Source organism: Antechinus flavipes, chromosome 6 (genome assembly GCF_016432865.1).
Source record: "Antechinus flavipes isolate AdamAnt ecotype Samford, QLD, Australia chromosome 6, AdamAnt_v2, whole genome shotgun sequence".
Classification (NCBI taxonomy): Eukaryota; Metazoa; Chordata; class Mammalia; order Dasyuromorphia; family Dasyuridae; genus Antechinus; species Antechinus flavipes.
In genome coordinates this window covers 186854115-186876822 of record NC_067403.1, presented here as the reverse complement: position 1 = coordinate 186876822, position 22708 = coordinate 186854115, and the positions used below count along the sequence as shown (strand labels likewise).

The 22708-nt window shown below is 33.6% G+C and overlaps 1 protein-coding gene across 4 annotated transcripts in view; it reads right to left on the bottom strand.

Moving 5' to 3' along the window:
- Nucleotides 1-22708, bottom strand: part of SGCZ (sarcoglycan zeta) — a 530018-nt gene that overhangs the window by 332934 nt on the left and 174376 nt on the right. For all 4 annotated transcript variants that reach the window (XM_051965384.1, XM_051965386.1, XM_051965387.1 and 1 more), the window contains exon 2: nt 2918-2983. The gene's annotated coding sequence lies outside the window, so the exon portion shown is untranslated. The remainder of the gene's footprint in view (nt 1-2917; nt 2984-22708) is intronic.

Sequence of the window (22708 nt, the reverse complement as noted above, 5' to 3'; positions counted from 1 at the left end):
ATGTAAGCTCTTGATGTAAGATCCTAGATAGTGCTTGATTTTTTAAAAATTCCCAGAACTTAGTATAGTGTGTGAGATGTAATCAATACTTAATAAATATTTTACTTCTCTGAGAGGGAAAGTCATTGATTAGATATAAAAATCATTGCATTAGCTCTCACTAATAAAGTTCTTATATCAAAGATATACAGAAAATTAACATAAATGTATAAGAACAAGAACTATTTCCTAATTACTAGGTAATCGAAGAAAATTATTAAAAATGTGAACAATTTTATGAAAGACTACTTTTACTTACTAATAAGAGGACAAAAAATAACTCTAAGCTTCTACCTAGATTAAGAAAAAAAATTAACCTCTATTATCTGCCTTATCTGTTTTCTTACTGTATTTTATAAATGCTTATAATAATTTAAGCTTAGCACAAAAATATTTTTTAATTAGAAATGGTAAAAAAATTTGATAAATTTTATGTTGAAGAAAAAGAAATAGATAAGCAAGTGCATATATGTAAAGCTGGCAAACCTAATTTTCTGAAATATGCCAAATCACTATTTATTTGGTCTACATAGATGCTGTGGGTCTTTTAAGAGATAAGTCCATTGAATACAGAGAGATCTGCAAAGACTTACATGAACTGATACTAAATGAAATGTGCAGGACTAGGAGATCATTATACATTTCAACAACAATACTATATGAGGATCAATTCAGATGGAAGTGGCTCTCTTCAACAATGAGAGGATCCAAATCAGTTCCAACTGATCAGTAATGAACAGAACCAGATACACCCAAGGAAAGAACACTGGGAAATGAGTGTGGACCACAACATAGCATTTGTACTCTTTCTGTTATTGTTTGCTTACCTTTTTGTTTTTCTTCCCAGGTTATTTTTACCTTCTTTCTAAAACTGATTTTTCTTGTGCAGCAAGACAACTGTATAAATATGTGTGTGTGTGTGTGTGTGTATATGTGTGTGTGTGTATACATATATATATATATATACTTTAACATATTTAACATGTATGGGACTACCTGACATCTAGGGTAGGAGGTGGAGGGAAGGAGGAGGAACAGAAATTTTTGCAAGGGTCAGTGTAGAAAAATTACACATACATATATTTTGTCAATAAAAAGCTATAACAAATAAATAAATATTTTTTTAAAAAATCATATATTCAACATATTATATGTATATATATGCAACATACATATGTAAGTCTTTTCAGAAAGCCTATTCAATAATCATTGAATTGATAACAAATTGATTTCTATTTCCTTGAAAAAAAAGAGGTGGGTCCATGACAAAAAACTGAAATGAGGGATTGCTCATCAATTGAGGAATGTAGTTATGTATATGATTATAATAGGATATAATTTTTCTATAAGAAATGATGAAAGGGGAGGATTCAGAAAAATCTGAAAAGTCTCATATGAATGAATGCAAAATGAAATGAGCAGAATCAGAACACCGTATACAGTAACAGTAATATTGCAATGATGCTACCTATAAAAGATTTAGCTACTCTCTTCAATACAATGATCCATAACATTTTCAAAGGACTCATGATATAAAATGCTATTTAACTCCAAAGAGAGAACTAAAACCTGAATGCAGGGTGAAAGATATTTTTTTTTGCTTTCTCCTTTCCCCTTCCTTCCTCCCTCTCTTCCTCCATCTCTCTCTCTTTCTCTTCTCCCCATTCTTTTTCTCTGTTTCTCTCTCCCTCTCTCTCTGTGTGTGTGTGTCTATCTCTGCAACATAGCTATTATGGAAATGTTTGCATGACTTCACATATTTAATTGGTAATGGGTTGCTTGCCTTTCAATCAGTGGGGAAGTGGCTGTAGAGAAGGGGAGAATTTGGAACTCTAAATAAAAATAATGCTAATAAATTGAAAAAAAAGAAGGGGGGGAGTCTCTTTCTTTCAGAGGTAACTGCAACTCACAGTGGCTCCCAAGAAAATAGTCTTCCAGGCATCGTTTTCTTCTCAAGGTAGTTAAAATGTGTCTGTGTTTCTGTGTATGTGGGGGGCTATTTTTTCTTCACCAAATTCTTTTGCTGCTCCTCAATTTCTATATACCTCTATATTAATATTTAATCTGTTCTTGAAGACTCTTCCCCTCTTCTGAATCTCACTAAAGCTTCCTAAGTTTCATATTCCTGACACAGCTCCTTTTTGTAAGTAACTAAATCAATTGTCATTATTTTCCCTTATACTTTGGTAGCCATAATTCTAAAAATAGTGAAGAAATCTACAGCTGTTCAGGGCTAAATAAACTTTGTGAGAAATAAATCTCGAATTACCTGCTTGATATCTAGAATGTTGTGTATATCCAGAAAATGGACCATAATAACAAAATATAGAAATAGCAAAAGTCAGAATTGCCATTGAAAGAAAAGCCTACAACAATACTTCTGATGGAACCATTAATCCCTTCAACTGTTTTTGAAAACAATTAGGAATGATGCAAAAAAGGGTGAGTGTATATCTAAAATTCCCTTATCCTTGGATGCAGAAATGCCAAACATTTCCCTTTTTGATCTCCAACATCTTACTTTTTGTTTTTGATAGTGTTGTTGTTTTGCACCCATGATATTTTATTTTAAAACATTTGGGATTGATTCTTTCCCCACATTGACACCATATACATCTATTTTGCCCAAACAAAAGCAAAAATGGCCATCTGCAGGACTCTCTGTGAAAAGAGCCAAAGAAACTGAGAAGAACAGATAATGCAGCAAGCTTATCTCCCACCATGGTTCACCAACAACTGTAATGGTTTTCATGGCTCTCACCCAGATTAATTCCAGGACTACCAGAAAAAGCTAATTAACTCTATCATTAAAGTAGGACTCTGTATCTCTGGGGAGAATTGATTCATATCATTATTTATAATAAATTCATATTTTTACCACTTATCCTGAATGTCGAGTCACTTCAAATGCTTGTGGACAGTGAGCATGTCTCTGAACAGAAATCTGAAAGAAAAAAAAAAACATCATTTTTTGGTATTTTTCCCAAGTTCAAATGATTAAAAACTACTTTTCTTAAGACACATTCTGTTTTTAATGTCTCCACTGAAATAGAATTTTTAAATGATCAAAAGAAAACATTGGGTTCCCCTCAGAGAATCATAGAAATATGAAAATGTGAATTGGAACAAATCTTGAACATTCAATTAGCTAATTAAAAATGTTACCTACACATACTTTTTGAATTTCATGTTGCATGAAAATAAAGGTTCATATAAGTTTGTTTATCTTCAGGATATATGATAATTTGGAAAGGCTTCCACATCAAAATTGGCTAAGAAGTAAATTGTCACAACTGTAACTGAAATTGGGCATTCTGAGTTCAAATTCAGCTTAAAAACACTGATTAGCTATGTGACCCTATGGAAGTCATCTAAACTCAGTCAATTTCCTCATCTGTTAAGCAGAAATAATGATGGCATCTTCCTCTCAGATTTGTTGTGAGGATCAAATAAAATAATATTTGTAAAAAACTTGCCAAACCTTAAAGTGCTATTATTACCTAAAGAATCATGTTCTATATTCACAAATATTATATCTGTATGTAGTTCAAAATCAAGAAATCATTTATTTTATATAATGCATGCTTCAACAACATATCATTCATTCGTGATTCATAATTCACATATACATGCACACACACCATTTAATCCAGTGAATAATTAATTGTGTCTTCAGCCAGGGAACCACAGACTCCCAGAATGGAGCAGACTGTAGTGATCTATACTATGACCAGCCGAGATAACATCTACAGCTCCTGCTAAGGACTTGCTCCCAATACAGAGCTGCCTGAATTCTGCATATTCTGCTGCTTTCTAAAGCATGCTATATTTTCAAGGATCAGAAACAGCTGAATGAGAGGTTAGGTATAAGGCAAACTCCCTCTCATTAACCAAAAATAGCAAGAATGGACTAAAAGAGAAAGAACAAACACTAAAATGAGGGAAATATGAAAACTTCCCAAGGAATTTCTCATAGTTTGAAGAAAAGATTAGTAGAATTAAGAAATTCTAATTTAATTCAATTCACTAAGAATCCATTAATTTGAAAGTATAGGCAGAGCACAGAGCTATATACTGGGTAAGTAAAGACAAAAACAAAAGAAAGGAAAATGAAATAGCCCCTGCCCTCAAAGAGTTTATGTTCTACTTGAGTAGAAGATGAGAAAACTTATAGAAGAAGAGAATAATTTGGAAATCACCATAATCAAAGAGTCTTTGATTGAAAAAGAAGAATAGGAAGAGGTAAAGAGTAAAATTAAAGATAATTAAGGGAAAATTATGGGGGGGGAACCTTTAGACTGATTTTGCCTATTGTAATATTCCAGTGCTCAGCAAAGTGCCAGGAACATAGTGATAATTAATGTTTGTTGACTTCATTTTAACATCCCAAAAGGGATTATGTACTATATGTATAGTAATTATAAATAAATACACAAGAGAAGAAAGAATTCACTTGCAAAATAAAATAAAACAAAACAACTACAATAATAAAGTCTTACCCAGCATTCCACCTGCTCTGGGCTTATTGGATCCTGCACATCTGTAGGTAGTAGGTACCTATATAGTACCCTGATGGGTGCAGTGGAATAAAATAAATAAAATTAAGGAAGATTAACCATATAAAGGGAAAGAAAAGAGTAGAAGAATAATTATGAATACTGAAAACTGAATAGTTCTTTTGACTTCAAAGATTATTTAAAACTCACTAAGCAAATATAATATGAAGGAAGTTGAAGCAGTCATTCTTGAAAAAAGACCAAAAATTGTGACATCCCTTGAAATCACAGCATAATACCAAAAAAAAAAGACCAGGAAGGTACAAAGCCAAAATAAAATTCAAAATAGGAGACAATGGGAATGGATATAAGTTAAAAAATGAAAGCTCTTCAAATGGAACTCTCAAAAGAGTTTCATTTAACACATACACAAACATAATTAGCAGAACAGGAAAAATGGAATCAATAATAGAGACTTTCTCTAAGAAGTAGAATCTGGGAGAGACAGATTAGCAGATTTGGAACACCAAAAAAAAAAAAAAAAAAAAAGAAAAAAAGAAAAGAAAGGAAATGGAGGATAATTTGGCAGAAGAAAAGAAACGGGTCACAATACTCCATCATTTTGATACAAGCCAAAACAATTGACTTTGAGGACAGGATGCAGAGAGATAAGTCAAGGATTAGAAGCCTCTCAGAAGAATATGAAAAATTAAAACAAAAAACCCCAAAACCATGAATAACAATAAAGCAGGAAACAATACAAGAAAACAGCTGGGAAAGTCTGAATAAGACAGCAAAGCATCAATCAAAAGAATGCACATATTATGGCCAGAATAAAACCTCACAATTCAAACTCCAAAGCTGTAGTGGTTAAATTCAATAATTTTAAAGATAAATAACCAATTGTGCAGGCAGTTAGAAAATAGACCTTCAAGAATGAAGTAAAGGAAATTTGAATAACATACCATTAGTTTTCATGTGTGAAAAACTGCAGAAGCTGAAAGCATGGTATATTCCACAAAGCAAAAAAAAAAAAAAAAAAAAACAAAAAAAAAAAACAAAACAAACAAACAAAAAAACCTCAAGTTGCAACACAGAATACAACCCCTTAACTATTATTGACAAAAAAGGGATGTTTAAGAAAAGATGCATTCCTATCAAACAAAATCTAAATTAGAGCATAATATTCAGCTTGTAAACAACTAAAACAGAAAGGCAAAAAGGGAATTAATAATAATTTTTATATAGAGTTCTAAGGTTTGCAAAGTGCTTTACATTTATTATCTCATTTGATCTTTCCTAAATAACATTGGGAGTGAGGTGTTATTATTATGATATACATTTTGCTGAAGAATAAATTGAGGCTGAGAGATTTATCCATGGTGACATTGAGCAAAAGACTGAGGGAGGATTCATATTCAAGTCTCCTTGGCGCTAAATCTGGTATTCTAGCCAATACTTTACATAATTATGAATAAGTAATTAAGTAAATGATTTTTTATTAAAGCTTTTTTTTCAATATTTTATTTTATTTTAGTTTATTTTATTTAATAATAACTTTATATCGACAGACTCCATGCCAGGGTAATTTTTTTACAACATTATCCCTTGCACTCGTTTCTGTTCAGATTTTTCTCCTCCCTCTCTCCACTCCCTCCCCCACATGGCAAGCAGTCCTATATATGTTAGATATGTTGCAGTATTTCCTAGATACAGTATATGTTTGCAGAACCAAACAATTCTCTTGTTGCACAGGGATAATTGGATTCAGAAGGTAAAAATAACCCGGGAAGAAAAACAAAAATGCAAATAGTTCACATTCTTTTCCCAGTGTTCTTTCTTTGGGTGTAGCTGCTTCAATCCATCATTTATCAATTGAAACTCAGTTAGGTCTCTTTGTCAAAGAAATCCACTTCCATCAGAATACATCCTCATATGATATCATTGTCGAAGTGTATAATGATCTCCTGGTTCTGCTCATTTCACTTGGCATTAGTTCATGTAAGTCTCTCCAAGCGTCTCTGTAGTCATCCTGCTGGTCATTTCTTACCGCACAATAATATTCCATAACATTCATAAACCACAATTTACCCAGCCATTCTCCAATTGATGGACATCCATTCAATTTCCAGTTTCTAGACACTACAAACAGGGCTGCCACAAACATTTTGGCACATACAGGTCCCTTTCCCTTCTTTAGTATCTCTTTGGGGTATAAGCCCAGTAGTAGCACTGCTGGATCAAATGGTATGCACAGTTTGATAACTTTTGGGGCATAATTCCAGATTGCTAAAGCTTTTTATTTTCAAAACATATGCATGGATAATTTTTCAACACTGATCCTTACAAAACCTTGTGTTTCAAATTTTCCCTTCCTTCTCCCCATTTCCTCCCCTAGATAGCAAGTAATCCGATATATATTAAACATGTTAAAATATTTTTTAAATCCAAAAAGTATGCATAAGTAAATTATTTTCTACTTAGAAGTTATTGTTGAAGAGAAGGAAGGAGGGGGATGGAGAACATAAGAAAGGCAAGTAGAAGAGGAGATTCAGTAGGGCAAAGCAAAATTAGCAGAGAAAAGGCTCACCTGACGTTTCCTAAGTTCCCCTCCAAACAATTTTAAATAATACGTCAAAACTAATTTTGGAGAGGCAGAGCCCATAAAAGAACAGGGTGAAAGAATTTTCCAGGGTAAGACAACTTAGACGATTTGCAGGATAGGTTTGTTGCACAGTACTGAGAATGGAGTGCAGTCCATTGCAGGCCAAGCAAGAACTAGCAAGAAACCTTGGGGGAAACTGAATCAGCAGCTGTGACAGTGGCTTCTAGAGCTCTGAGTCCACAGATCATAGGGGAACTGATCAGAAGGAGATCACAGGGATCCCTTTGTGGGTAATGGTAGCAGAACTTGGTTGCATTGCCTGCCCATGCCACTGAAATAAGGTCAGAGTCCATGAAGTAGCACTCCTGGGGCAAAGTCCCATGGCAAGATAGAGAATCAACACACCAGATCTTGGGTCTATAGGGGAGTAGGGGAACCTGGTCACAATTGTAGGGTTGAAAACTGCTCATAGTCACTCACAGAACAGAATACAGGTCAGGATGATAGGAAACATTCCTTTCTTTAGACCATACCATCTTAGAATAACTGAAAACTTAAGGCCCCTCACACTAACTCTGAAAGCTGCTATACAAAAAACTTGGATCTGGAGCAGCACCCTCTAAACTGCAGGACAAGAGCTCAATTTTAACATACGTATGTTGTATGTATTTTATATACATACATTAACAAACTTGGAGTATTTGGAGTTGAAAGAATCTTTTAAATGGTAGCATTAAAGTAACTGTTTCTCAGAACTACAGAGTACTTTTACAAAAATGGATTATGGCCTGGGACAATTTTTTTTAAAGTAGAAATATTAAACACAATTCTTTATAAACCATTATGTAATAAATGGCAATTAACAGAGCAGAATATGCAAACAAAATGAAGATAAAATAATGGCATAGTGAATAAATAATAATAAAATGTAGAAACAATTTTTATTGTTTCTCAGTCTTTCAGTTGTATCTGACTCTTCATGACTTCATTTGGGGTTTTCTTGGCAAATATAGTAGAATGGTTTGTCATTTCTTTCTCCACCTTATTTTATATTGAGAAAACTGAGGAAAGAGAGGATTAAGTGAATTGTCCTGGGTCACAGAACTAGTAAAGTTCTGAAGTTGTGTTTGAACTAAAGCCTTCCTGATTTTAGGTCTGGTGCTCTCTCTACTGCACCACTGAGCTGCCACTTAGAAATGATAAATGTGTGAAAAAGAATGGTTATTAAGAGAAAACCTACCAATATTTCCAGAACATAGCCAAAGCTGTTTGCAGAGAGGGAAAAAAAAATTCCCTGAGAACATACATGAGCAAAATACCAAAAAAAGGAAAAAAAAAAAGGCTTAATCAGCAAAATTTTAAAACTAAAGAAATAAATAAGAATGTAGGATCCTAAGCAGCTAAATTGAAATACATTATTGAAATACAAAGTAAACAAGCATCATGAAATAAGGAGAGAAGAAAAAATAAACTTAGAAATTAAAGATAAATGTGAAATTTGAAAGTCCAGAAAATTATAAGCAATAAGCAAAGTTGTTTTTTTTAAAGATGAACAAAATAAAAAAAAAGTCATAATCAGAATTTTTGAAAGCAGCAGCTTTTGCATTTCATGTAATCAAAAATATCTATATTCTATTTCATTGCCTCTATCATTTTTTGGTTAAATATTCTCTGCTTTAAAATCAGTTAACGGTGAAAGGCTCCTGATCTTACTCTCCTGTTTGTTTGTACTTTTTTATTTGCTTGTTTTGTAACCTAATCTTCAATATTGAGGCTGCATATTCTACCCATGTTGAAATTGTTGTGGTTCCTGGGGCAAAAGGCTGGTCAGAACAAAGTGACAAATTGCTTTCCAGTTTTTCAGCAGTTCTAGCTACATAAGATTAGGTTTGGATGGCTCATCCCCAAGTAAATTAGGTTATCAGGCCTTTGAAACATTGAGTAGTTGAGTTCAATTATTTCTGATTCATCCTTATTGAGTCTATTCAACTGGATTACTTTCTATGTTTTACCCAGTACACATAGTTTTGATGAATGCAGCTCTATAATATAATTTGAAGTCTGGAAACGCTATCACCCTACATTCCTATTTATTTTCAACATTCCCCTTTAGATTTTAGACCTTTTGTTGCTCCAAATTAATTTTCACTAACAAAACAAATGCAATTACAATAAGTGAACTATTCAATTGGGGGAAACATTTTTTTTATTACAAATAAAGATGTGATATCTAGGCTACACAAGAACCTAATATAAATATGTAAGACCCCAATGGGTGAGGAGACAAAAGATATGAACAAACAGTTACCAAGAGAAAAACTAACAAATATTGATGGATTTTTGGTTAAATCTTTTTTATTACATTCTACTCATGACTATATATATATATATAGAGCCTTCCTTTCCCCTTTAATATCTATATATTGGTTCTTACTCTGCACCTCATTTGTATAACAATTACTATTTTTACCTTTTCCTAGACATCATTGCTTTGTAGAATTAGCTCATACTCAACTCTGCCCCAATCTTTTTTTTTTTTTTTGAAGCTACCCAATTATGGATATCAATCTTAAATATGCACAATACATAAATGATTTGTCCATATTGAGTTCATTGAAATTAATCTTTGATATTGACTCATATATTAAGTCATCTATTAAGTTCAGGTTTGATTGAAACAAAGTTCTGAAAATCTTCAAGTTCTTTGAATCTCTTTTTTTTTTCATTCAATATTATGGACAATTTTGCTGAATATGATATTTTTGGCTACAAGCTTAGTTCTTTTGATTGCTGGTATATATTATTCCAGGACCTGCAGTCTTTTATAGTGGCTGCTAAATTCTGTTCAATTCTAATTTTAGTTCCAGCATATTTGAATTGTTTTTTTGTTTGTTTCTTGTAAAATTTTCTCTGTGATCTGGGGATTTTGAAATTTGGCAATAATGTCCTATGTGTTTTCCAGAAAGCATCTCTTTGAGGTGATGATTAGTAGATTTTTTTCTACTTCTATTTTTCCCTTGTGTTTTTATCACTCCAGGACAATTTTATTTATTTCTTGCATTATTGTGTCAAGATTCTTCTTCTTCTTCTTTTTTGGACACAGATTTCAGAGAGTCCAATTATTTTTATATATTCTCTTCTTGACATATTCTCCAGATCTATTTTTTTAATAAGATATTTCACATTCTGTTCTATTTTTTCATTCTTTATATTTTGCTTTGTTACTTTTTTGGTCTCTTAGAGCTTCACAGGATTCCCATTGTCCAGTTCTAATTTTTTAAAAAAATATTTTCTTCTTTAAGACTTTGTATCTCCTTTTCTAATTGGTTAACTTTTTTTATCATCTTCTTGTTTTTCTTGGATTTTTAAGTTCTTTTGCAATTGAAGTTTTGCAAACTTCAACTTACACTCAGTAAATTAGTGATAAAGACAAAAGATGAGAATATTTAGAGGTACTGTGAAGTGACAGGCAAACTAGAACATTATAGTTGTGAATCAATAGAACCACTTTAAAATGTAGTAATTAGCTGCAGAAAGAGTTAATCCCATTTGTTCCAACTACAAATCCAGCTTTCTAGCAATTAGGGTATGCTGGCCCTTTACAAAATACAAATACAATACAAAATTTTAATCAATTTATGATTATTTGTAAATTAGCTTCCCTATTTTAATGATGAAAGTCCCTCACAATCATGTTTGTGCCCCTCTCTGGGCTGTTTCCTACCTAATTAACAGGTCTGACCAGGCCATTATATAGGAAAATAGTACCCTACTGACCCACCCCAACTTAGTCCTTGGGCTGTCCATCTTACTAAAAGCAAATAAAAAACCAGAGTTGTTTTCTAATTATATTGCTTGAAAGGATTATGCTCCATGATGAAGCTGCTGCATCCCTCAGGAATCACACAACCAAAATGAATACCACTTGTCCTGACCCAGGCTGGCCAAACTTCTGCCTGTTTACTTGGAATTCTTTGTCCTGGCATACAGAACATCATCCACTGAAAATTCATTCTGGTATCAGGGATACAGACATTAAAGATGGATATCACTGTTCTCATGAGCAAGAGCTATCCAGTCCCTAGGAAGCTGGCCATCAGGGGTGTAGGGGAAGGGGAAAGTATTGGTCCAGGCTTTTAAAAATACAGAAAAAAAGGGGCGCTAGCTATATAGAATTAGCTTTCCTCTAGTCATAAGAATTAAATGTCTACAGGAGACAACTTCAGGATTAGGAATACAAAATCAGTCAGGGAAGGTATGGAGAGCCAGTTAAAATGGGATTTTGGAAGATTATCTGGAGATGGGCTGAGGCAGAAAGAGAACCTAGTAGGGAATTCTCCATTATTAATATTCTTCAAGAATATGTGGAGTGACTATTCATCTTAAATAATGTAGAGGAAACTCTAGTCTCCTCTGTGCTGTATCCCCCACAGTCTTAATACATGCTTCTCTAGCCCATTACAAGTTAGGTAGATATTGAATCACAAGATCTTTAAGACCCCCTTCAACTTTTAAGATTTCAGGTTTCCGTAGGAAGGGGAAATGTAAGATTGGAAACACCTACTATCTTTTTGAGTCTTCCCTTAGGTTCATCATCCACACTCTTATAGTAAGCTCATAATTAGGTCAATATGTGGTGACTACCTCCCACAGTTTGATGCTATGGCCTTCCAAATCATATGAATGAACTAGTTCAAAGGCTTGCTCTCATGTTATCCTTTGAATATGGAACATGTACAAGAAATAAAAGGAGCTGTTTGTTATGTGTTGCCTGTGAGCCTCTCAGTCCACAAAGGCACTGTGGGACAAGGTGACCCTTACTAGAGAGGGAAGCCATTGCTCCTGACTCACAAATATTGAAACTAATGGCACATCCCCTGATTTCATGAAACCCTAAAAGCTTTAAATCTAGCATGTTCCTTCAAATTTCTGAAAACTGGTTCTTAGATCCAATTTGAAACTAAAATTGCTTCTAGTTCAATTCTTTTCTAGTTCCACTTTTTTCCTTTGCCTCACATTCTCACAGATTTAAAAACACATTCTCAAAATTCATTTTTGATATTTCAAAAACAAAACAAAACAAAAAAAAAAAGAATTTGATGTTAAAAAGATATCCCTTTAAACAACTGACATAAAGAAATTAGGCTTCCCCAAATTATGAATCTCTGTCTTTCCAAGATTACTTTCCTTCAGGAATATCAAAAAGTTAATGAACCCATATAAACAGAATCTGTTGAATGGAGTGTCAAGACTGCTGAGTTTGAGTTCCCAACATCCCTAAAGAATTATATTTTCCTAGATGTTATATCTCTCTGTGGCTTGACTTTCTGATTTGTGAAATGGGCACAACAAGGTTGTGTTTCTCCATTTCAGGGAGCTTTTAGGAGAAATGAATGAGCTCTTAGATGGGGAAGGATTTTAGAAAGGTTCAAATAATCCTAGTCCTGGTTTAGACATGCAAAAGACTATGACTATGTAGAAGAGATTCCCTGAGGTTATGTCAGAGGGTCAGCATGATGCTGCACATTGTATGTCAGTATTTGGAGAGTGTGTGCTTCCGTGAGACCCCACCAAAAGCTTAGTTTGAGGTACAAACACATCAAATGACTTGCCCATGGCTTCATGGCTAGTGAATGCCAAGGGGAGATTGTAAACCACATCTTCCTGATTGTAGTATCAGAACCTATGGCCTCTCTCATCCATATTCAGGCTCCCATTTGGGCTTAAAGCAAGGCTGATGGCTCTGGCTAGAAGGTTGCAATATTAAGTCAATTGCATATAAGATTCCCTGTTGGGGCAGGATTTGTCCAAACCTCCCACCATCAGAGCCTTTGCCCCAGAGCAGTTGCTTCTTGATGACTGTCAGATATGGCACCTTTACTATGCATGTCAGCTTTTACCTGCAGGACACATAACTCAATTTGGGGGAATGTTATTTAGAAAGCAAAAGATTTAAGGTCAGTAACAGAAATTGCTTTAAGAAGAATGAAATATACTTTAATATACTAGCCAAAAAAAAAACATGCCCATGGAATCACAAGATTTACTGCTGGAAGGAATCTTTAAAATGATCGACTCACCCCAAAATTTTACCGAAGGGAAAACTGAAGTTCAGAGATATGGACACATAGCAAGCATGTGTCAGAGACTGGACAAAATCACAGACTTTCAGAACTGTAAGAAAGCTTCCTTACAAACCAGAGTTCAATGGAAATGAAATGAAATAAAATAAAATAAAATAAAAGCTTCATTTTACAGATGAGAAAACTAAGGCTATAGAGGCTTAATTATTTGATCAGGATCATCCATATGCAAACTCAAAATTTGTGATCCCACGTCCAATGCTTGGGACCCTAAATACATTACCCACAACTGAGGCAACAAGCTGTCTACAAGTCCTTTCATACAATATGCAGCATAGTTGGAACTCATATCAAAACAACTGATATCATGTAAGACATGGGTCAAATAGGAAAAGATGACCAGGGATGTGTCTGAGCAAGGGATGAAGGCTCCAAAATTATTGTGTGGACCCTGGGGAATAATTATGGAATGACATGGGCAAGAATCATCAATGGTGAGAAACTAAGAAAGGTTTTGAATCTACCCTGGGGAAGAAGAACCCCCAACAGAGAAAAGATAGGAATAGCTCCCATACATAAGGCATTTAAAGTTTTTATTTGTTTTTTTACAGCCAACCTATGGGATCAGCAAGGCAAGCATCACTGCTTAAAGAGATAGGCTTTGAAAGATCAAGGTCACAGAACTGGGAAGTGTCAGGGTCATGCCTCCATCCCAAGTTTCTCTGGGTTTTGGGGTGATTGATTGCTCTCTCCATAATAAAAGACAGTTTCTCGGCATCATAAAAATCATCTACTCATGGAAATGACAAGAGTACCTTTGAAGTGTTATAAACTCTAATATATTCTGAACTTTTTCCTGGAGAAGATAGAATCCTAGAAGGCCAAGGACATCTTTAATCACTACTGAAAGAGAGAATAAAAGTTAAAGGAGTCCACCGGAGTTTCCCACTGACTGCCACTTTATTTTTATATGGGGAATCATAGATAATGTTAGTGCTATCAACTTCATAGCCAAAGGTGAAATGAAAGTGTTGAAGTTTCATTTAATCTAAAAGGAAAAAAAAAATATTCTACTTGGACCTGAACTTCAAAGGAGAAAGGCACACACACAGAAAGGTTTAAGGATATATATGGTCACATTGTAAATGACCTTCCTTGATGCAATAAATGAGTCACCATCCAATCATTCGTTTACATGAGGTGAAATATGGACTTGTGGGATTTAGTTAATCAGATTCTGAGGAGTCTGTAGTTTAAAAACATGAAGGAGTTCCTTCAGAATTGAGGACAAATGGACAATATCATCCAAAGAGAAGGGAATGAGTATCTATGTACAAATAGAACTTGATTATGCAGAATCTCTTTAGCCTTTCTAAGGAATCCAAAATTGGGACTCAAAAAGAAATGTTCCCCTTTAAGTAGGAATCAAACATACATATATATGTGTGTGTGTGTGTGTGTGTGTGTGTGTGTGTGTGTGTGTGTATTTAATAACTTTTTATTGACAGAACCATGCCAGGGTAATTTTTTACAACATTATCCCTTGCACTCACTTCTGTTCTGATTTTTCCCCTCCCTCCTTCCACCTCCTCCCCAAGATGGCAAGCAGTCCTTTACATGGTAAATAGGTTACAGTATATCCTAGATACAATATATGTGTGCAGAACCGAACAGTTTTCTTGTTGCACAGGGAGAACTGGATTCAGAAGATAGAAATAACCCGGGAAGAAAAACAAAAATGCAAGCAGTTTATATTCATTTCCCAGTGTTCTTTCTTTGGGTGTAGCTGCTTCTGTCCATCCTTGATCAAATGAAACTGAATTAGCTCTCTTTATCGAAGAGATCCACTTCCATCAGAATACATCCTCAAACAATATCATTGTTGAGGTATATAATGATCTCCTGGTTCTGCTCATTTCACTTAGCATCAGTTCATGTAAGTCTCGCCAGTCCTCTCTGTATTCATCCTGCTGGTCATTTCTTACAGAACAATAATATTCCATAATGTTCATATACCACAATTTATTCAACCATTCTCCAACTGATGGGCATCCATTCATTTTCCAGGTTCTAGCCACTACAAACAGGCCTGCCACAAACATTTTGGCACATACAGGTCCCTTTCCCTTCTTTAGTATCTCTTTGGGGTATAAGCCCAGTAGAAACGCTGCTGGATCAAAGGGTATGCACAGTTTGATAACTTTTTGAGCATAGTTCCAAATTGCTCTCCAGAATGGCTAGATGTGTTCACAATTCCACCAACAATGTATCAGTGTCCCTGTTTTCCCACATCCTCTCCAACATTCTGCATTATTTTTCCCTGTCATTCTAGACAATCTGACAGGTGTGTAGTGGTATCTCAGAGTTGTCTTAATTCACATTTCTCTGAAAAATAATGTTTTGGAGCATATTTTCATATGGCTATAAATAGTTTTAATTTCTTCATCTGAGAATTGTCTGTCCATATCCTTTGACCATTTATCAATTGGAGAATGGCTTGATTTCTTATAAATTAGAGTCAATTCTCTATATATTTTGGAAATGAGGCCTTTATCAGAACCTTTGATTGTAAAAATGTTTTCCCACTTTATTGTTTCCCTTCTAATCTTGTCTGTATTTGTTTTGTTTGTACAAAAACTTTTCAATTTGATATAATCAAAATTTTCTATTTTGTGGTCAATAGTGATCTCTAGTTCTTCTTTGGTAATAGATTCCTTCCTCTTCCACAAGTCTGAGAAGTAAACTATCCTATGCTCTTCCAATTTTATTTATAATCTCATTCTTTATGCCTAGATCATGAACCCATTTTGACCTTATCTTGGTGTATGGTGTTAAGTGTGGGTCAATGCCTAGTTTCTGCCATACTAATTTCCAATTTTCCCAGCAATTTTTGTCAAATAATGCATTCTTATCTCCAAAACTAGGGTCTTTGGGTTTGTCAAATACTAGATTATTAAAGTTATTGGCTGTTTTGTCCTTTGAACCTAACCTGTTCCATTGATCAACTAGTCTATTTCTTAGCCAATACCAGATGGTTTTAGTAACTGCGTTTTATAATATAATTTTAGATCTGGTACAGCTAGGCCACCTTCATTTGATTTTTTCCCATTAATTCCCTTGAAATTCCTGACCTTTTGTTTTTCATATGAACTTTGTTGTTATTTTTTCTAAGTCATCAAAATAGTTTTTTGGGAGTCTGATTGGTATAGTGCTAAATAAATAGATTAGTTTAGGTAGTATTGTCATCTTTATTATATTTGCTCGCCCAATCCAAAAGCATTTAATATTTTTCCAGTTGGTTAGATCAGACTTAATTTGTGTGGAAAGTGTTTTGTAGTTTTGCTCATAAAGTTTCTGATTTTCCCTTAGCAGATAGATTCCTAAATATTTTATACAATCAGTAGTTACTTTAAATGGAATTTCTCTTTGTAACTCTTAACTGTTGGGTTTTGTTGGTGACATATAAGAATGCTGATGACTTATGTGGGTTTATTTTGTATCCTGCAAACATATATATATATATATATATATATATATATATATATATATATATACATATATATATTTTAAATTTAAACCTTTTTATTTTCAAAACATAAGCATGGATAATTTTTCAACATTGACTCTTGCCAGATCTTGTGTTCCAAATTTTCCCCCCACCCCTTTCTCCAGATGGCAGGTAATCCAATATACAAACATAATGTTTTTAAAAAGAGAGCTACAATACCATTTGATTCAGCAGTGTCTCTACTGGGCCTGTATCACTAAGAGATCATAAAGGAGGGAAAGGGAGCTACATGTGCAAAAATGTTTGTGGCAGCTCTTTTTGTAGTGGCAAGAAACTGGAAACTGAGTGCATGCCCATCAGTTGGAGAATGGCTGAATAAGTTATGGTATATGAATTTTGTGGAATATTATTGTTCTGTAAGAAATGACCAGCAGGATGATTTCAGAAACACCTAGAGAGACTTACATGAACTGATGCTAAGTAAAATGAGCAGAACCAGGAGATCATTGTACATGGCAACATCAAGATTATATAATTATAGCAATTTGGCTCTAACAATTTAGGCCAGTTCCAATGATCTTGTGATGGAGAGAGCCATCTACATCCAGAGAGAGGACTGTGGGGACTGAATGTGGATCACAACATAGTATTTTCACTTTTTTTGTTTTTGCTTGCATTTTGTTTTCCTTCTCATTTTTTTTTTTCTTTTTGATCTGATTTTCTTATGTAGCATTATAATTGTGCAAATGTATATAGAAGAATTGCACATGTTTAACAAATACTGGATTACTTGCTGTCTGGGGGAGAGGGTAGAGAGAAGGGTGGGAAAAATTTGGAACACAAGGTTTTGTATGGGTGAATGTTGAAAATTATCTATGCATATGTTGAAAATAAAAAAAAATTAATAAAAGCAAAGAAAAAAAAAAGAATAAGGGAAAATGTCTCTCATTTTCTCTGTCACTTCCCTTTCTCCTAATGTATCTATCTTTCTCACTCTTTTATTTTACTGAAATCATCTCAACATAATTGACTCACATCTATGTCCTCTTTTTATGTAGTCTCTTTTTTAACTACCTTAATAATGTTAAATTCTTAGGAGCAACATGTATCATCTTCCCACATAGGAATATAAATAGTTTAATTTTATTGAATCCTTTATGATTACTCTCTCATGTTTACATTTTTCTGTTTTTATTCAGTCTTCTGTTTGAATGTCAAATACTCTTTTTTAATTCTAATCTTTTAATGATTGAAATTCCTCTATTTCATCAAATATCCATCCCTACCTCCAAAGGATTATACTCATTTTTGTTCTTTTAATGTAGAAGCTGCTAAATCTTTTATTATCCTGACTGTAGATTACAATATTGACATTTTGTTCTTTTTGATTGCTCTCATTATTTTCTTGTGGGACCTCTGAAATTTGGGGAAACTTCCGTGACCTTTCATTTTAGGACTTTTTTCAGCAGTGTTTGGTAGATTGTTTCAATATCTATTTTATCCTCCATAAATTTTGTTTTCCTTGTTAATTTTTTAATTATAATATTTAGGCTCTTTTTTCTTGATCATTGTTTTCAGGTAGTCCAATAATTCTTAATTTATTTGCTCCTCACAGTAGAACATAATTCTAGAATCAGGAAGACTTGGATTCAATGTAGTCTCAGATACTTACTAGCTATGTGACTCATGATAAGTCACTTAATTCCTATCTCCCTCAGTTTCCCAAAGTATAAAATGAGAATAATTATATCAGCAAACTCAGAGAGTTGTTGTGAGGATAAAATGAGATATTTGAAAAATGATTACCACAGTGCCTGCCACATAGCAATTGCTTAATAAATATTTTCTTCATTTGTTTTTGTTCTTTGCAACTAGGCTTGATTTATAGAAAATTGAAGGACTAATTTAATATTAGGGGGGAAAATCTATAAACTTAATTGACCACATTAATAATGAAAATTACTATAATTATGGTTACTTCAACAGATGCAAGCAAAGCTTTTTAATAAAATTTAACATCCATTTTTATTTTTTAATAGAAAATATAAGAATAAATGAATTTTTTTCAATATGATGAGCAAAAAAAATATAATTTGCTCTTCATCTATTTTCCAATTCAGTAGTTTTTAAGATATTTCACATTTTTTTATTGTTTCTTTTTTTTGTATGTATTATTATTTTATGAGGTTTCATGAAATAATTATTTTCAACTAGCCCTATTTTTAAGGAATTATTTTCTTCAGTGAGTTTTTAATCTCTTTATCCACAAGGCCAATTATGTTTCTCAGTTGTTCTCTGGAGTATTATTTCGTATTTCCTTTTCCATTTTGCATATTTTGCTTTTTAAGATGTTCTTTTTTTTTTTTTTCAGTGACATTAGGCCAGTTCTTTTTATTAAGGTGTTATCTTTTAAAATATTTTTGTGTCTCTTTACCAAGCTGATAATTCTTTTTATAATTTTATTTTCCTTTTTTAAATTTTCCTTTCCCCCCTCTACCGCTCTCATCTATCTTTTTTTTTTTTTAATGCTTTCAGGGATTATTTTGAGTTTGGGTCCATTTAACATTTTACTTTGAGAGTCTGTTTATACCTGTTTTCACATTGTTTTCTCCTGAATTTATGTCATCCCATCATGGTAATAGTCTTCTACATTCAATTTTTTTTAATTAATCATTTTTCATCCTATTTTTGACTTTGAACTTTATGTTAAAATTGGGTCATTGTCACTTTGGGTGGAAAAACACTGGCCCAAACTTTAGACTTTTTTGTGTGTGCCTTTCAGAGCTAGTTTTTCATCCTTCCAAGGTAGGATGATTCTGGGAGAGGTGTGGTTCCTGATCTCCTGGTCACTACTTTAGTCTTACACAGAAAGAGCCTCTGCTTCTCTGAGCCACAAGTGCTACAGCTCCACTTTGCTTTGGAACTGTGACGAGGAACCCTATTCCTTTGTTACTGTTATTGTTCTCCACTCTTGGACAGTGAATCAGAATTGTTGATGGACAATATTATTGCCAATCAGTAATAGCTGTACCCCGTTCCAGCAAAGAGTCAGTGCTCTATAATCTCTTCCCATTACAATCTCTGTGTTAAGAGCTCCCAAAGTTGCTGCCACTGAGTGTGGGCTCCACACAGGTACCAACTTCAGTGTCACAAAGATTTTGTCCTAATCTTTTAGGTTTTATTAAGTCCGAAAAATACCTCATCCTTACCTCTTGTTGGATCTATCACTCTAAGAGATGAGTTGAAGAATTATTTTTTTAGTTCTTTAGAGTAGAATGTTAGCATTTCATCTAATCCACACTGTGACTCCAATCCTTCCCCATTGCTGAAATGATTTTTAACATGAGTGCCAGAATCTGGTATAACATGATATAATTTTTTTTTAATAGCTAAATCCTAGCGGGATAGGTTTTAGGCATTTAGTTTGAAATACACTCAAAAGAAATTAAAATCCCAGGGAAAGGTTCCTATAATCCCAGGCATTATTCAAACAAAAGACTCAGCCAAAGGGGCAAAGAGAATCTCACCACTCAATTACTGTAACTCTTAATTTGAAGTTAGATGTATCACAATGATCACAAATGAAGGCTAAAGGAATTAAGTTTCTAAGAAAAATGTATCAAAGGGAGTTATGTAACCTAAAACTGGAAAGACAGATACAAACTAGATTTTAGAGGACTGGAAATTGTAGAGTGGTTGCTTATACTTAAAAAAAAAAAAGAATTCAACAGAATCTGGGTTGTAAAAAAAAAAATGATAGCTAGAGAATTAGAATGTTTTCTTTAAAAAAAAAGAGAGAAAATTTAGGACCTTTAGTGGCTCTAGGAAACATACATGCAAGGCATTCCTCTTTTATCTATGGGACAGTTTTATTTGTGGGATGGGCAGAAACATGGACAAAAAGGTAAGAGAAAACTGAGAGGAAAGAGAGCAGGCCATCAGAGAAAAATCTTTGAGGAACAATGCAGTTACTTCTGAGAGGATCAGAGTAGAAATCAAAAGGGGGCAGTACCTCAGAGACTTAAATTTCACAGGAAATGGATATTCTGCCATCACATAATGTGCAAGATGCCAAGAACTCACTGACCCTAACTCATAACAAGGTTACCAGAATTGTCCTTCTTTCCTCCTTGTCTCACAGAACAAAACTGACTCATAGAATACCACTACATATTCCATCTCTTTCCCTTAAGAGTTTTTTCTTTGGGAAACTATTATTTCAAACATTTTTTTTTAGAGAACTTGGGGATAGAGTAGGACTATTGCTTCTTGGATCTCCCCCATACTATTATCCTCTCAGTACATGAGCAGGGTGAAGATCAAAGGATCTCAGTATGAAATATTTTAGAGCACATCTAGTCCAACCTTCTGTTGGACCTGCTGGTTCTCTGAAACCTGGATTCTTTTACACTACTTTCACCTTATACTTATGAGCATTCATCATTCCTTTGCCCCCATCTTAAAAGCAATGAGGTTTTTGTTTGTTTTGGTATAGTGAGACATCTTTAAAAAAAACTCCTTTGAGTCCATATTTGCACATTATCAATTACTAAAGATTAAATTTGGGGGTATATATGTTGTATGTTTTGTATGTGTGTGTGCAGACATATATGGATATATATACACATTTACATGAGTATAGATGTTTGTATATGCCATGTGTATGTACATATGTATGTGTTTTTCCCCAGATTGAATAAGATACATAGCATGAAATCCACATACTTGGAAATAACACTCTCTTTAAAATATTAAATAAGATTTTAAGATAATCTTTTCTACAATAATTGCATATTTTGTTGATATTAAGTATCATAAGTTATGTTTCCAAAACAATTCAGGAGTTGTGAATTCCCATCATTCATTTATTCATAGATGTATGCTTTCATTCAGTACCCACCATATGAAAGGATCTGGCCAATATTCTATTAAGAGAGAGGGAGAGAGAGAGGGGAAGGGAGGGAAAGAGGAAAAAAGGGAGAGGGAAAGAGGGAGAGAAAGAATATATATTATATATTAAGTTCTCAGACTATGAAAATTAAAAAAAATAATAGTGGGATCTCTTCACTCAAATAGTTTATATTCTCATAGAGAAAAATAAGACATAATGAGGATCACTATTTGACGAAAACTGCTGAGAGAACTACAAAACAATAAGCATAAACTAACATCTTACACCATATACCAAGATAAGGTCAAAATGGGTACATGATTTAGACACAAAGGGTGATACCATAAGCAAATTAGGAGAGCAAGGAATAATCTACCTGTCAAATTTATGCAGAAGGGAAGAATTTATGATTAAACAAAAGGTAGAGAACATTATGAAATGGAAAATGAACAAAACATTAAATTTGAAAGGTTTTACACAAACAAAACCAATGCAATCAAAATTAGAAGGAAAATTGAAATATGGGAAACAATGTTTACAGCTAATGTTTCTGAGAAAAATCTCATTTCTCAAATATTTAGAGAACTGAGCTGAATTTATAAGAGTCAAATCATTTTTCAGTTGCTAAATTGTCAAAAGATATGAACAGGCAGTTTTCAGATGAAGAAATTATAGCTACCTATAGTCATATGAAAAAAATGTTCAAGTCACTATTGATTAGAGAAACACAGATAAAAACAACTCTGAGGTATTATCTTACAATTATCAGATTGACTAATGTGATGGAAATGGTAAATGTTGGAGAAGTGGGAAAATTGGGATGTAAATGCATATTTAGTGGAGTTGTGAAATAATCCAACCATTCTAGAGATTGATTTGGAACTATGCCCAAAGGGCTACAAAACTGTGCAGACCTTTTGATCCAGAAATATCACAACTAGGTCTGTATCCCAAAAAGATCATATAAAAAAGGAAAAGGATCCACATATACAAAAAAAAATATTTGTAGCAGCTCTTTTTGTGATGACAAAGAATTAGAAATTGAGGGTAATCTCATCAATTAAAACTGAACAGATTGTGGTACAT